The sequence below is a fragment of the Cavia porcellus genome, unplaced genomic scaffold (genome assembly GCF_034190915.1).
Source record: "Cavia porcellus strain 051 isolate PalLab524CR breed Dunkin Hartley unplaced genomic scaffold, mCavPor4.1 scaffold_1, whole genome shotgun sequence".
Taxonomy (NCBI): domain Eukaryota; kingdom Metazoa; phylum Chordata; class Mammalia; order Rodentia; family Caviidae; genus Cavia; species Cavia porcellus.
Genome location: NW_026947484.1, coordinates 155,515,359 through 155,530,786, shown reverse-complemented (window position 1 = coordinate 155,530,786; position 15,428 = coordinate 155,515,359). Strand labels below are relative to the sequence as shown.

Here is a 15,428-nt window from a genome sequence, read left to right as displayed (position 1 = left end):
AATCATGGTCTGAATATTGTCGCCAAATTTCTGTGTTAAGAAACTTAATCCCCAATAATGTTGAGAGGTGGGGCTCTCTGTGAAGTATTTATCTAACAAGACCTTTGCTCTTATGAGTGGAAAAATATTCTTACAAAACAACCTGATGGAGCTGGTCCTTCTTTACCCGCAAAGTACCTTTTGCCATATGAGGACACTGCATTCCTCCATGCCAGAGGATGCAGCAAAAAAGCATCATCTTGGAAGCTACATTAGTCAAAGTTCCCATTACTGGAATAAAATACCTGAAACCTGCAACTTGAAAGAGAAGTTTAGTTTGACTTCTGGTTTCAGAGATTACAGTCCAAGATCAGCAGGCTCCAAGGCAGAAACATCATGGTGGAAGGACATCGTGGGGGAAAGTTCCTCAACTCATAGAAAGCAAGCGAAGAGCTAGACATGAGAAGGCCAGAGCCCAGATGCAGTCCCCAGAGTCTATGCCCATAACCCACCGAGACACACTCGGAAGCAAGCTTTACTAACATTTTAGGTGTCTCTCAAACCAATCAAGTTGCCAATCAAACTCAATCATCATAGCAGCAGATACTGCATTCTCATCAGACACCAAACCTGACAGCACCTTAGTTGTGAACTCCCAGGCTCCAGAGCTATGAGAAAAACACATCTACTCTACATGAATTAGTCATTCTGTGGTATTTTAGTACAGCAGCAGAAATACACTAAGCCAGTCATTATTAAGAATCTTGTTGATCCTGAAACATTATGAGGTGGAGAGAAAGGCATGAGTTTCCCCACTGACAACTATGAGTGTTGGGAACTGTAAGCTATTACTCTTCAGAAAAGGCTATCTCAGCTGTACCTGCAAACCTAGACTTTATTCAGGGGATCAGTTCTTAAATAACATGAAATCTTGAATCCTGTTAAAAATGCAAACTTGTAAGCACCATCCTCAGAGAAGCTAATTCAATAGGTTGAATGGGACCCCTCACATTTCCCTTTGTAACAAGCACAGCAGGAAATCTTACACAGGTGGTGAGAAACCCTACTGCAAGATGAAGCAAGAATGTAGCAAAGGCAGCTCAGGCTTTTAGGCCCTTGCAGATTCAGCTTCCTCCCCAGTATTCTCCCCAACCTCTCCTGTAATGTTGTGCGCACAGTTCCATTCAAACATTCAAATTTCACACAGGTATCAATCACAAAGAAATTCCACGGTCTTAACCAGTGAGTAAGAATTGGTCACTTGTCTTCACAATTAGGTGAAGCCAAGGTCAGAAAACAAGTGGAAATTTCATAGGAAAGATCCAAACATTTTTCACTGAGTTGAAAAATTTGCTTTTGCCAAAAACAGTCAATCCTACAATCTTTGGTAAACACCAGCTTAAACAAAAAATTATTGCAGTTGAATATTTTCCATTCCCCAACATACTATCAAGAAGGAAATAAAGCAAATACTAAGGAGAGTCAATAAAACTATTAAAAATTCTTTTCACTTCTATAAAATCTCAATGGATTTTTTCCCCCTTCTGGCTATCATGATATCCAGACCAATGAACTGTGTTTCTAACCATTAGAAAATCGGTAGCCTTTTGTGGCATAATGCATTGTGGGATTGATTGGGTTATGATATTTTAAAAGAATGTGAGGTCCAAATCATTATTTTGATATTGTTTAAAAATTAATTAGAACTTTTCAGAATTGTTTTCAAATGTCACGGTTTAATTAGCTTATTTATTCAATAGAACCTCAATGTGACCCTCTCTGCAGAGAGCCTGTGGATATTTCAGCATTTAATAGTCTAGTGGGGTAGAGGAGGAGTGGATTTTTGTTTTTTATTGGCGAGCTGAAATACACTCATTGTCTTTTTATCACTTTAATAGTTCTTTGTGCTGCAGGTAAAGCATTATTAATTCATGTCCAATGAGAAATACACAAGATTCTTGACGATGTAGCAAAAACTAAGCAATAAAAACTGCCATCTGAAGAGAAGGGAGGAATAGGTCAGTCCTTTAGATGAAAACATGTAATTCAAGTAAATGTTCGAAAGTACAGCTTGTTTATTTCCTAATAGAAAGGAATGTCTGCTTCAAATTTCATTCCTTTGTGTGCAGGCGGGAATTATTTCACCAACATAGAATTTTTACAATATCTTCATTTTCTTCTGTCTGTGTGCAGACAGCTCCCACTTAGGATATGTGAATGTCATGCCAGTTCATGTCAATAATGAAAATAAGGTGCCCTCTTCACCCCTCCTCCTTCATTTTGGTGAGCAATTTGCATTAAATCAAGGTTAAGTTTTCTTGTCAACTCTGCTCTCAACTCAATTGCTCTAAAACCTCTATGAAATGTGTTTCTCATGCTGCCTGATGAAGCTCCTAAAAATGAATCTTTGTTAAACACCTTCATAGTCAAAGCAGTTTTGGTGGAAATTAAACCAAAGTGAGGCTCTTCTTTACCATAAACCGATTTCTTCTACCCACACTGAGACCATCTCCACTGGGCCCTGCAAATATTTCTGCAACTCTGATGGGAAAGAGTGATCTCTTCAGCACAGACTAAACAAAGGGAAGCTCTTTCACCTTAGCATCCTCTGCAAGACTAACCCAGGTTCCCAACACTCATAGGTTCAAGAGTGAAAATACCACATCGTCCTGTAAGCTCTTAAAAACGTTTATAATGTTATTTATGTCATTCCACACTCCGAGGCTGACACTGCTATTACTTCACATGATCACCACTAACTGACTCCAAGAGGAGTTGTTTCCAGAGAATGGCCATTATGATCTACGCAAGTACAGCACGGCCTGAGAGACACTTTTTATGTGCAACACTCCTGAAAATTACACTCAGCTTCATTTCATGATACGGTCTGCAGTGACTAGATGGAATCTGAACACTGCAGCCCCAAATACCTCTCAAATGGTGTCCAGAGAGAGTTCACCTTACCTGCAAAAATGTGAGAGACTGCTCCAAAGACGAATGCTACTATTCCATTTCACAAACAATAAAAGCCATAAAACAAGGCAGTGATTAGTGTGAGTTAAAACTGAGAATTGTGACATAGTCTCAGATCAACTTCCCCCACTCCAGTTCCCTGCCCCTGCAACACCCTTCCAGGCCGAACTCAACCCTCCCACCTGCAGTTAGGATGACTTCACCCCTTCTGCCCTGTTGGAAATATGACTCTATTACTTCATTTTCATTTTCATCCCAGTCTCTCCCTCTGTCCGGTTCTGTTCCTTCTGCTAGAGGTTAAACCCACACATAAAAAAAATCTTCAACCCTGATTTCCCCTTTATAAAACTTTCCCATTCCTCTCCTCCCCCCTTCTTCTCAAATGAGCAAGCAAATGCGCAATAAATATTTATGGATTAAATGGGTGAAAACATGTATTTCCCTATCGTCCCATCTCACATGTGCTCATTCCAGCACAGTCTAATGAAACTGCTGAGCCCACTCCTCTGCTGAAGCTGGTCTCCGAGGAGCCAACCATTTTCTAATTTTAAAACTCCACGAGTTATCCTCATCTTCATTCTAGTCGACCTCCAAACCACCTCTGACATTGCTAAGCAGACCTCACTATTAACATTCTTCCTAAAGTATCTTTATACCTTAAGTCTAGCAATTTCTCCTAAAATTCATAATGGGTAATGTGTCTAGCACTCTTCCCACCCCGCTTCTTTTTTTAAAAAAACTTAACACTAACAGGGGATCTTAACCACTGACACTTTTTCAGGTACCTTTTCTGTCAGCATCTTCCAGATTCCTAATTCCAGTCTTTATGTTTCTTCTGCCACTCAGTCTTACCTTTCTAAGTGCCTTTTTTTTTTTATCTCACTCATAGATATTCATGTTGGTACCCTAAGCTACAAAACAAAACTCAGGCTACTCTCCTTCTTGTCTCTTATTTTTCCTTTCTTCTGTGTTTTTATCTTACAGCACCCTCCCAATTACCTGGTTAGAAACTACCAATCTCCCTTACTACAGTTTCCACTGGGCTTTGAGTCCTTCCTGTTGCTACTTTCCAGAAGTGTCTCTTGACCCTCCTACCCAATACTTTTCTATTGTCTCTGCCATTGCCCTAGATAACTGTTATCACCACTCAATGAAACTGTTACAAAGCCTATGAACTCATCTTTTTACCTTATCCATTTTCTTCTTAGTGATAGACTACATTCTCCGATGGCTGAAGCATCTCTCAGTCATTGTGTGGTCCCTGCACAAGTACTCAACACTTATTTGCAGAAATTAACTTCCACTGCCAGTAATTAGCTTCCTAGAACACAAATCTAGGTCTGTAAATCTGCTGCTACGAAATCTTCCTTGACTCTTGCTATAGCATATAGGCAAAATCTCCTGGGTATGATATTCAGAGTTTCCTGAGATCTCATCCTAATCTACACTGCATGATCTCCCGTCCCCCTGCCACTCTGGCCACATGTGCTTTTTCTACTGATTTCTAGAATATACTCTATACTCCTTATATAAGGAGTATGATTTAGAATGCCTGTTATCTATCTCTACCTACTGATATTCCACTCAAACTTTAAAGTCAAACTAAAATTTCTCTTCAATATCTCTTCATGTAAGGAGTAATTGTTCTGGAGTAACTGTTTTCCATTCTCTGTACCCCAGCATTTAGTACTTATACATAGCACACAATGCACTATGTCCTGCTTACAGTTAGCTATGGACACCTATTTCCTCAAATAGGTGAAAGCAAGCTCCTTAAGGACTATGCTTAAACCAGTGTCCCTCACTAGAAGCACTCAATACAAGGATCATTGAAGTGCTTAGGGAACTCTTCTTCTATCATGCTATTTTTTTTAAAAAAGTCCAATAACTTTTGGTTACTGTCATATTCAGTCCAAAATAAATATATTCTGTCCACCCATTCTAACCCCCCAAACCTATGAAGCATTGCCAGGTCACACAGAGTTTTAGTTAACTGAAATACATTTGTCAATTGACTAAAATTTAATATATTAAATAAAATGCATATGCAAAATAAATTATGTGTCTGCAATTTTAAAACTAAGACTCTTAGTTAAACATGAAAACTAAGACTCTTGTCGAAAAATCTCCATTTTTGAAGACTTAGTCTTTCACATCAACATCACTCTTGGTCATTGGAAAGAAAATGTGCTTCTTTTTCTAAACTTGTCAAAGCCACCACCAGGATCCCTGGTTCAACCAAAGACACAACCAAAGAACTGCTGCGTGGGACAGCACATCACTTCTGTCTACACACACACACACACACACACACACACACACACATACATACATACACACACAGTGTGCTTACTTAGGTAACTGTAACACCTATGTTCCCATCTGAAGGGGACCCATGTGTAGGTGAGGTAGCCCATAGCTAGAGATGATTCATCTGCATTTTTAAAATATTCTACACCGGTGGCCCCTCAGATTCCCCACCTGGATCTAGGGTACTGGTGCAGTGGAGTAAAAGACCTACTTCTCTTCTCTAGGTTGGGTACCTTTGGATTCATTTATTCTTCTATAGTATACTTATACATTCCTTTCATTGGTTAATGAGAACTCACATCTCAAAATGGAATAATTGGATTCTATATCTCTCACTTAATAAAATAACTAACAATGTAATGCAGCATTCTTTCTAAAAGATCTCTGCAACCTGAGTTTTTGTATTTTCTTCTCAGCCCTCGTACCTCCACTATCATCACATGCACATGATCACAGAATGACCCAATTTGAGCCTATAGTTAGATTTCAACCTTTTAAATTCAAGATTAGATGAGAAGTTATAATGATAAATAAGAGTTGCCTTTCAAAACCGAATAGACTAAAACATGCTTTATGTTATCTATTATTTGTTTTACAAGAAGGAAGAAGATTTCCTACATTGTTTTTAAATTTGTATGATGATTTTAAAGAAATTCAAAAATATTAATGGAAACACTATAGCTTACAAAGTTATATTTGAACATAATACTATTTTTAATAAATTTTATGCTACATTGATTATAAAATACTTAATATAATAAAATAGTAAATTTAACAGTCTTCACCATAAAGAATAAGCTAATTATTTATGTGAAAATATCACAATTTGGTTATTTCAAGGATGTAGTGGCTAATATTAAAAACTAGAACAAGTAAATGTGGCTACTTCTGACTTACATACAAGATATTTAGGCTCTATAATCTCCACACTGTGTCACTGTTATAAAATTCTTTTTCTATTAGCAATTACTGAATATTTTATTCCTTGAAAAGAACCTTAATCAACCGGACTTCATGTGTTTATCCTATCCAACTCAAATAATTCACACAGATGCAGCAGATTCCAAAATATTTTTATTTTATAGTGAACATTTGAATTCAATGTTGGTTTGTAAAAAATAGGATCATTGCTTCCTTTGAATCTACCCTATGAAATATAGCTGGATCTATGCAAGTAAATCAACTAGAATACTCTTCCATTTGAATTTTCAGGTACACACACAAGACTATTATTTGAGAATCACGATGATCTATTTAAAAACCAATCAAATTTGAGTGTTGATCATTAAATATATGCAGTTCCACATATTTTGTTTAATAATGAGCCAGGGTCTTAACTTAATCTCAATATCTGTCACAATCCTTAAGGGATTTACAGTGCAAGCTACTTAATCCCAAATTCTGTTGTCCACATTTAGCCTACAATATTATTTATTAAAAAGAGCTTGTCTTTCAGAGAATTGCAGAATTCCAACAAGGGAAGCTTCATTCATTACTAATGAAGTAGAGGGTCGAAAGTGCAGTGGGGCCTATAAGGCACCATGGCAGTGATAAATCAGGGTGGCACAAAAAACAGCAGAATAATTAGCATCACCTCCAACACCAGCTGGTATGGATGGATGGCCAATTTTTATAAGTTTCTAAAAATTTACTAGAAATAGCGAGGAAGCAGTCACTCGCCCTTCTACTTCTGAGAAGAGATTGTCAAGAGTGACATCTTTGTCAAGAGAATATGTTAGCTAAGGGGAGAAATAAATTTTGTATGAGTACAGTGGGTTCCCAGTAATGCACATTTCCTTCTATTTACTGTTAGTACTACGTTTGTATTTTTGGATTCTTGAACTGCGCGTGGCAGTGTTTCTGAGCAAGATTATCTCTTGGAGTGGGTCATCATCAAGACCTACTTAACCATCTTCTTACTCATCCTAATATCAAAAACAATGATGCTGGAAAATCAAGCAATACAAATCCCAGCTATTCCACAGGTTTGGTTCAGACATTAAAGCTGTTATTCACAAAGAAGAGAGAAATCATGCTAAGAGCAGAAGCGAAATAAAGACTGATCTTTAGATTCAGCAGTCTGGAAGTTACTAATGACCTTGACATGTGTAGCTTCCCGAAATGCATGATGAAGAAGGCCTGATTGGAGTGGCCTGGAGGCAGAAAGATGGCTTCCTCAGAATGGTAAGCTAGATTTTTTGAAAGAGCCCTTCTGCTACAAACCACGTAGATCAGGAATAAACACACTGTTTTAAAGAGCTGCTGGGTTTGAAAATGCTACGAAAAATGTCCGAGCATTTCTACTACCGCTACCAAAAAACAAAACAAAGGTAAGAGCTGGACTCTAAGGAGGGAGCACCATGTAGAGGCAGCAGACCACAGGGAAAGCAACACACACACACACACACACACACACACACACACACACACACACATCCTCACTATTTACTAAGAAGACTAATCCTTGGGTCAGCTGTGAGGCAAGAGAACTCTGTCTCAGACCCTCAAATTAATCCAAGTACTTCAGAGAGACTAAAGTGATCCCACATAGACAGGACCCCAGACTCTGAGCAAAAGCAAATATCAACACACTCTAGGGAAAAGCATCTCCAATACAGTCTCCCAGCACTCCCATGGATTAAAGTCAAATAAATATGAACTTACACTTAACACACCATATGCAAACGAGCCAAAACAGTAAACAATAGATTCGGATGTCTTCAGGCATGCAAGCGGAAAGCTAAAAATAGGACAAAGGCCTATCAAAAAACTAAAGAGATTATACCCAGTCTGTGACATTCTGTTATAGCAGCACAAAATGGCCTAAAACCAACATATTTTTAAAAGTATTAATGAAATATTTATAAATGAAAAACACTATTGTTGATAGCAAAAACCTAGTGAAACAGTAACAGTGTTACAGAACAAGTGAAGCTAGAATCTGACTGGAAGACAGACGTGAATGCATTCAAAATGCAGCGCAGAAAAATAAAATGTATACCATTCAAGAGACACAAAGAAAGGAAATATAGAATGGAAAGACCTAAGAGTCCTCTATTGAATGTCCAGAAGGAGACAACAAAAGAGTGTAAGAAAATTAATATTGGCAATAAATATCCTAAAATTGATTCAAAAATGAAGCCACAGACCCTGGAGACACAATGTCTGCCAAGCAGGGAAATTTACAAAGCATAAATACCTACCCCAAGACACATGCGGTGAAAACTGAAGAAGTATAAATAAAGAGACAATCTTAAGTGAGTCGGAAAGAAAATAGCTCTTACCCAAATTTTGGCAGCAGGCTTCTAAGCAGAAAAATGGAATCCAAGAGAAAAGGAGGGAAATATACTCAGAAAAGCACTGAAAAAATTAATATTCACATAGAATTCTGTGCTTTTTAACTTGCTTAGATGACACTAAGGAATAAAAAGAAAATCACCACCTTTTAGAATTCACACCATAGTGACCGGGACAGATAATAATTTAATCAAACATATCAGATACTGTGGATAAAAAACAGAAAAGGAAATGGTAGAACCAAAAAGGAAAGAGTTTGCAAATTTTAATATTATTTAGGTAGTCTGAGAAGGTCTCACTGAACAAGTAATATTTGGACAAGAACCTAAAGGAAGTTATGAGGAAGCTCAATGGACAGACGGCTAGAAAGAAAGCGTAAGACAGAAAGAAAGTTGTAAGGTCATGTGACACCTCAAAGGCAAGGTTCACAGATGACAAGGATATCAGTGTGGCTACAGCAGTAGGAGAGATAGGGAAAGCAATAGAAAATACAGTTCTTTAAAAAGGGAGAGCTATATCCTATGAAGAACTTCTTATACAGCAAAAGAAATTAGCAATAGAGCGAAAAGACAACTCAGAGTAGGAAGAAATTTTAGCCAGTTGTCCCTCAAACAGTGGACTAACAGCTACAACATATAAAGAACTAAAAAAAAAAGTCAGGACACCTCCCACCCCAAATTTAAAGACCCAATCCAAAAATGGGCATCTGAAATGGATAGACACTTCTCAGAAGTGCAAACAGCAAATAAGTATATAAAAAAAAGTTCCACATCACTCATCATTTAGAGGCACAAATTAAAACAATGCTGAGATTCCTTCTCACTCAAGAAAGAATGGCTATTATCAACAAATCAACCAATAACAAATGCTGGAGAGGCTGTGGGGGAGAAAGGAACACTTCTTCATTGTTGGTGGGACTACAGACTCATGCAACCACTATGGAAATCAGTGTGGAGAGTCCTCAATAATCTAGAAGTAGGGTTCCCATTTGACCCAGCTATTCCCATTCCGTATATCCTCCCAGAAGAATTTAAAACATCCTACCATAGCTATATTTTTACACCCATGTTTATAGCAGCACAATTTGCAATAGCTAAATCTTAGAAACAACCTAAATGCCCAATAATCAAGGAATATATATATATATATATGTAGATGTGTACATATATATATATATATATGTATATGTGTATATATATATCAGAGTATTTCTCAGCCACAAAGACATTTCCAGGTAAATCAATGCACTTTGAGACCATACTCTTAAATTAAGTAAATAAGATACACATGTATAAACATCATATTGTTTCACTGGTGTGAGAAACCAAAAGTGTAAATAAGGACCACAGTGTACACTAGGTATTGGAAAATAGGTAGAAATTGTTCAAAACTAATGAGACCTGAGGAGGAAGGGAATAGAAAAATAAATAATAAAAGGAGAATAAAATGGAAGCAAAGCTTTGTAAATAAGGAGGGAAAGGGGCAGAAGGGAGAAGAGTGGGAGAAAAAAGAGGAATCAAGATAAATCATGCACAGGTACAAATTCCCTAGGATGACTATGATCATGATGCACCTAAATTGTACCAATAAACTTAATTTTAAAAAGAGAAAGAAAAAGGGAGCCAGGAAAAAGAACAACATGGGGGCCTTTCTAGGCAACCGTAAGGACTTGGGATATTACTCTAAGAGAATTGAAAGCTATCAGAGGGTTTTGAACAGAGCCAGTTCACAATCCGATTTCCATTTCTGAAGAATGACTTCACCAGGATGACTTTATAAGAGGGAAAAAGAGAAGCCAGAAAACCAGCTGAAAGCAATGTAGGTTATGGTGAGCATGGTGCTGTGTGCATGGTAATAATGGAACCAATGGTCAGCAGTGGTCATCTCTGAAGTGCCGCCGAAGAATTTGGTGGGTCGTAAAGTCGTTTATAAAAGAGAGAGCTTCTGGCTGGATCAATGGGAACGTGGGAGTGACCATCACTATGAAGAAGAAAGCTCTTCAGGACAGACCAGGCTTGAAGGGAAAATGAGGCGCTCAGCTCGAATACGTGAAGTTCGCAATGTTTCTTGCTCACATGCAGATGCTAGCACAGATCCAGATGTTCAGAGTTCATTCACAAGGGCTGGACCAGAGACATCAGATTTGGGAGTCAACAATCCATGGACAGTACAGAAAGTCAGGAAACTAGGTAGATTCCAACACTGCATCCTGCATTGCACCAATGTTAAGAGGGAGGACTCCGGCAAGAGCAAGCTGCAGACTGCAGAGCAGCCAGTGGGGCAGGAAGTGAACCCAGAGAACCTGATTTCCTGGAAACAGGTAACAAAATTGTTCTCAGGAAAACTACCTTTGTAGGATAAGGGCAAAATAAATACATTTTTGGATAAGCAGTGACAGAATTTATCAGCAATAGTCTAAGATAAGCCAAAAGACATTTAGATGTTATATTTTTACATATACCAATGTATATACTATGAGATGATATATATTAGGACAATTTAATATGCTTTTATATTATTCTGGCCTGCCCTTCAGGAACAATCCTCTAAGTCAGTTGAGCCAAAATCCCCCTCCCTGCACAGTTCTCTCTTGCCAATTTTCTTTCCATGGACCCTCACCCTGATGCTCAGCTGACTACAGTTGTGCGGCTGAGAAGAGGGAGGTTCACAAGTACAGAAATCATAGCCCACTCTTCCGAAAGTTTGGCTTCCAGAGCACTACAGATGTTAAAGGCCTCAAATCTAGTTGTCTACACCTGGACTATATTTCGGGATTAGCCAGAAGTAGCCCAGTAAGCAGAATTTTATGTGACACTCGAGACCATGAACTTTGAGGATCTGAATTGTTTTCAAAAGGCCGTCGAACAATTTAACCAGTCCTCTTCTCAAGAAAAGGTAGGTACACTAATAAAACTTGTCCCAGAGAGGTGCTGGCAGTGCTTAGTAGGATAGAGACCAGCTCTAGGCCTGGTAAAGGAAGAACCTTTCCAGATTTCTTTAACAAAGTAGCAGTCCTAGCTGGTGGGCAGGTAGGCCAAAGTTTAAAGGTGAACCTCTCAAGGAGATGTATGACGTTGGTTTGCCATTTCTTAATGATACTTTTAAGATTTAGACATAGCGTATCCTGAAGCTATAGCAATTGGCCGGAAAAATACTATGGCAACAAATGCAAATATAATGACCATGGGCAGAACAATAGAAGCTATGAAGGAGTTCTTCACAAAGCACAAGTACTTTGGTTTTCTTATTTTTTGAAGGAGAATGTAATCTGTTTTCAGCAGGAAATATTGTCTACTATGAGTTTTGATGAGAAAATTATATTGGGAGGGAAGAGCAAAGTTTCTCTGGTTCCAGATGGAAATGGTGATCTTTACTGGGCTCCTGTAGCTCAAAATATTGTGGAGGATGTGGAGCACAGAAGCATTTGGAGTATGCGTGTCTATGGTGCAGCTGATATACTGGTTAATAGGCTCACCATTCACTGGATTTTGCATACAGAAGGAAGCAGACTGTGGGGCAAAGGTGGCAAAAAAGATGAGCCCTACAAAACCTGGTAGAGTGCTTTGCCATGCAGATGAAGTGGACGGGTGGAATAGAGTTAGATTTCCCTGGCAACAACTCAGAAATGCTTTTCCGTGCAGGCTGATCAGCACTTTTCTTGCTTGTACCATTTCTGAGAGATCTTGTCAGTGTTTATGAACCTCAGCTGCAGTACCACGTGGCTCAAAAGAAGGTCCCGCTTGCAGATTCCCAGGAGGAAATGATCAAGCCAGACAAGCCAAATAAAGACAGAAAGTTCTGTCTTTGACATCTTCCATTTTGCAACAGTTTGTGGCATATAGGGATTGTGGCATATAGGGATTTGCAACAGTTTGTGGCATATAGAGAAGATGAGGCTTCCCTGCTAAAGAATGCAGTCAGAATTGTAAGAACACCTCCACCATTGCAAGGCATGCTTCAGTGACCTTCATCGCTGCTGTGTCTTCAATGTGAGAGGCCACTTCATAGATGAAAACAGTTCTCACCTATTAGCAATTCCCCACATGAAGAATGCCAACAATGTATCAATCCAGTGTAAAATCTCTCCTCTTATCTCCTATACTGCAGGACTAGAAAATTAGATGGCAGATAAAGAGTTCCACGCACCTTTAATCATTGCTGAGAACAGGGTCCATGAACTCATGAAAAGTGATATATTAACCATCTACCATATTCTGCCACAATAGAAGATAGCTTTTAATTTTGATAGGCAACTGTAAACTTACGGGACCTTTCCTGGAAGACTGAAGTTTGAACATTCACAAGGTTTTATTTTGCTGAACTCCTACCACAACTACAAACTGCTCAAGAACAAGATGATTGAACAGTAGTGTCTTTATGATTGTAAGTTTATCAAAGATTTTAGTTGTATTTTTTAGTTGTGTAATTTTCACAAGTCAAGGAAAACACTGGCCATCTAGGAAGTTCCCCATAGCTTAACTTTAGACAGGATGTCCAACAGAAGTATTTGTTGTTGAAATTGTACATAATAGTAATAATATGTACTGCACATCTCAGAAGGTTTCTGTGGCACTAGGTGCTTGATTTATTTTATCATCAATTAAACTTTTAAAGAAAATAACTAGTAAAACAAACATGAAAATAAATAAATGTATGCAACTTATAAGTACATACTCCCAAGGCTTCTAAATAACTCACAGATAATGATGAAATTTTTTAAACTTGGCATTGATTCTTTGAATATCCCATACTGAAATTTATGGAAGCCATGAAGGCAATACTTTGAGAGATTAAAAATGCAGTTAATTATAGGAAATTGACATTTTAAAAAATCAATAGCACTCAGTTATCAGCAATTTCATATGGCTTACTCTAAACTTGTGGCCGACAAGCTTATATTAGAAAACATTGTGCTAAAAAATTAATGGGACTGGCCACTAATTTTAGAAGCTAGAAAATAACCTTGAAGAAAATATAGAAAATTAAATAAAGATTAGAAAAATATAAAAAACCCTGCCTATGAAAGTATCAAAAAAGAGTATAGAAAACTCTGGTTGAGATGAACAAGAAAGAGAAAATAAAGTATGAAAGGATTACAGAAAATGTATATAGAATGAATTAAAGATAATGGAATACTTTCAACAGGTTTATGCCAGTATTTATAAACTTAAACAAAATGTATATATGTGTAGAAAAATTTAACTTATGAAAACTTAATAAAAAACATGAGTAGTAACTGTTGAAGCATTTAAATGACTACTCAAAAATCCATATTTTGAAAAAGGATTCACATTATTTTACAGGCAAGTTCTACCAAAATTTTGAGGAACACATATCAATACCCAAATTTCTCCAAAGATAAGAATATAAAATATTTCTAAACTCCCATTTGGCAATCTATTATATTAATTTTGATCCAAAAGCACATCTACAAAAAAACTTCAGCTTTTCTTGGTCAAAAATACAGACAGAAAAATTTCACAGTATTTTTTTAAATTACCAATATAAAAAAGATTGTGACCAAGAAAGGAAAAATGGTTTAATATCAATATGATTTCTACAATAAATGATTAAAGGAGAAAATTATAAGATCATCTAACAGATTATATAATCAAGTGAAAATTAACTTACATGTATAGGAGATGAGAACCTAGCAAAAGCATATTCAGATATCTGACCTGCAGTTTTACTATAAAGATTAGAAATGAAATAAAATTGAAGATAAAGGAGAAATGGTAGTTTATTTTTATTTTGCTCATTCTGCCCTTACAATGGGAGGTAGTACTGCGTGTCTGTGTACAAGAGGGTTGGATACAGCAACCTGGGAGTGCTTAGCGAAGCAAGAGAAGATGAGCGATAATCACAAGAACTGAAGCCTTGGACTGGAAAGAGGGAGCGGGTCCCATGCACAAGTGCAGGGTCCAGCTGAAGATAAAGCGGGATGGTGTGTTTCAACAGATGGGAAGGCAGAGTAGATACAGATGCCATTTGGCTGATGGGAAGAAAGACTGTAAAGTTCTCTTCAAAGCTGCTCTATTTCCTCAGTAAAATGTGAAAAAGAACCATAAGCTCATAGTGAGACTGGGGTGGATAGAGAGAGGATGGAGAGATTTGAGGAAGAATGCAGAAGTGGGAAATGATTAACTCACAGTACGAGAGATTGAACAAGTACAACAGGACAGCCTTTCTCTTGATACATGTTGTTTATAACCCTTCTGCCTTAGTACTCCTCCTCTTGACCAATCAAGTTTCTGTGTGTGTGTGTGTGTGTGTGTGTGTGTGTGTGTGTGTGACAGAGAGAGAGACAGAGAGAGCTCGCTCACCTACTTCCATAGCTTGAGACACTATCAACACTCTAAGCCTCACAAATTGTTTGTATCTTGTACCTCTGCTAGGAGGTCCATACTGATGTCCAACTGCCTTGTGATATCTCCACCTGGATGTCTGAAAAGCCGCTAACTCCAGCTTTACATGCCCAAAGCAAACTTTTTATTTTTTTGATTTCTCCTCTTCCTATGAAGTCTTCCACAGCTCAGGAAATGACATTCATTCATTTGCTCAAGGCAGAAACCTAGTTTTCTCCTTGGTTTATCTTTCTCCTGCATCTCACATTCAATCCAGCAAAAATCTCCCCCAAACTGAATCACATCCATGAGCTTTTCTCCTCTGCATCCCAGCCACGGGATCCCCAACTGTACCCTAACTACTCCTCCGCCAGTCCACAGCCCACATGCATCGGAGTGACCCTCTGATCACACAGCAGATCACATACTCTCAGGGACAGACTCCAGAGTCTTCACTCTGATCCACCTAGCCCATCTGGTCCTGCCTGGGATGCCTCTCCAATCACATCTGCCCATACCTTTTCC

The 15,428-nt window shown here is 38.0% G+C and overlaps 1 protein-coding gene and 1 pseudogene across 2 annotated transcripts in view; one reads left to right on the top strand and one right to left on the bottom strand.

The window, feature by feature from the left end:
* Nucleotides 1-15,428, bottom strand: part of Slc44a5 (solute carrier family 44 member 5) — a 373,608-nt gene that overhangs the window by 210,387 nt on the left and 147,793 nt on the right. The window lies entirely within an intron of this gene.
* Nucleotides 10,586-12,785, top strand: LOC100716685 (UDP-N-acetylhexosamine pyrophosphorylase-like; annotated as a pseudogene).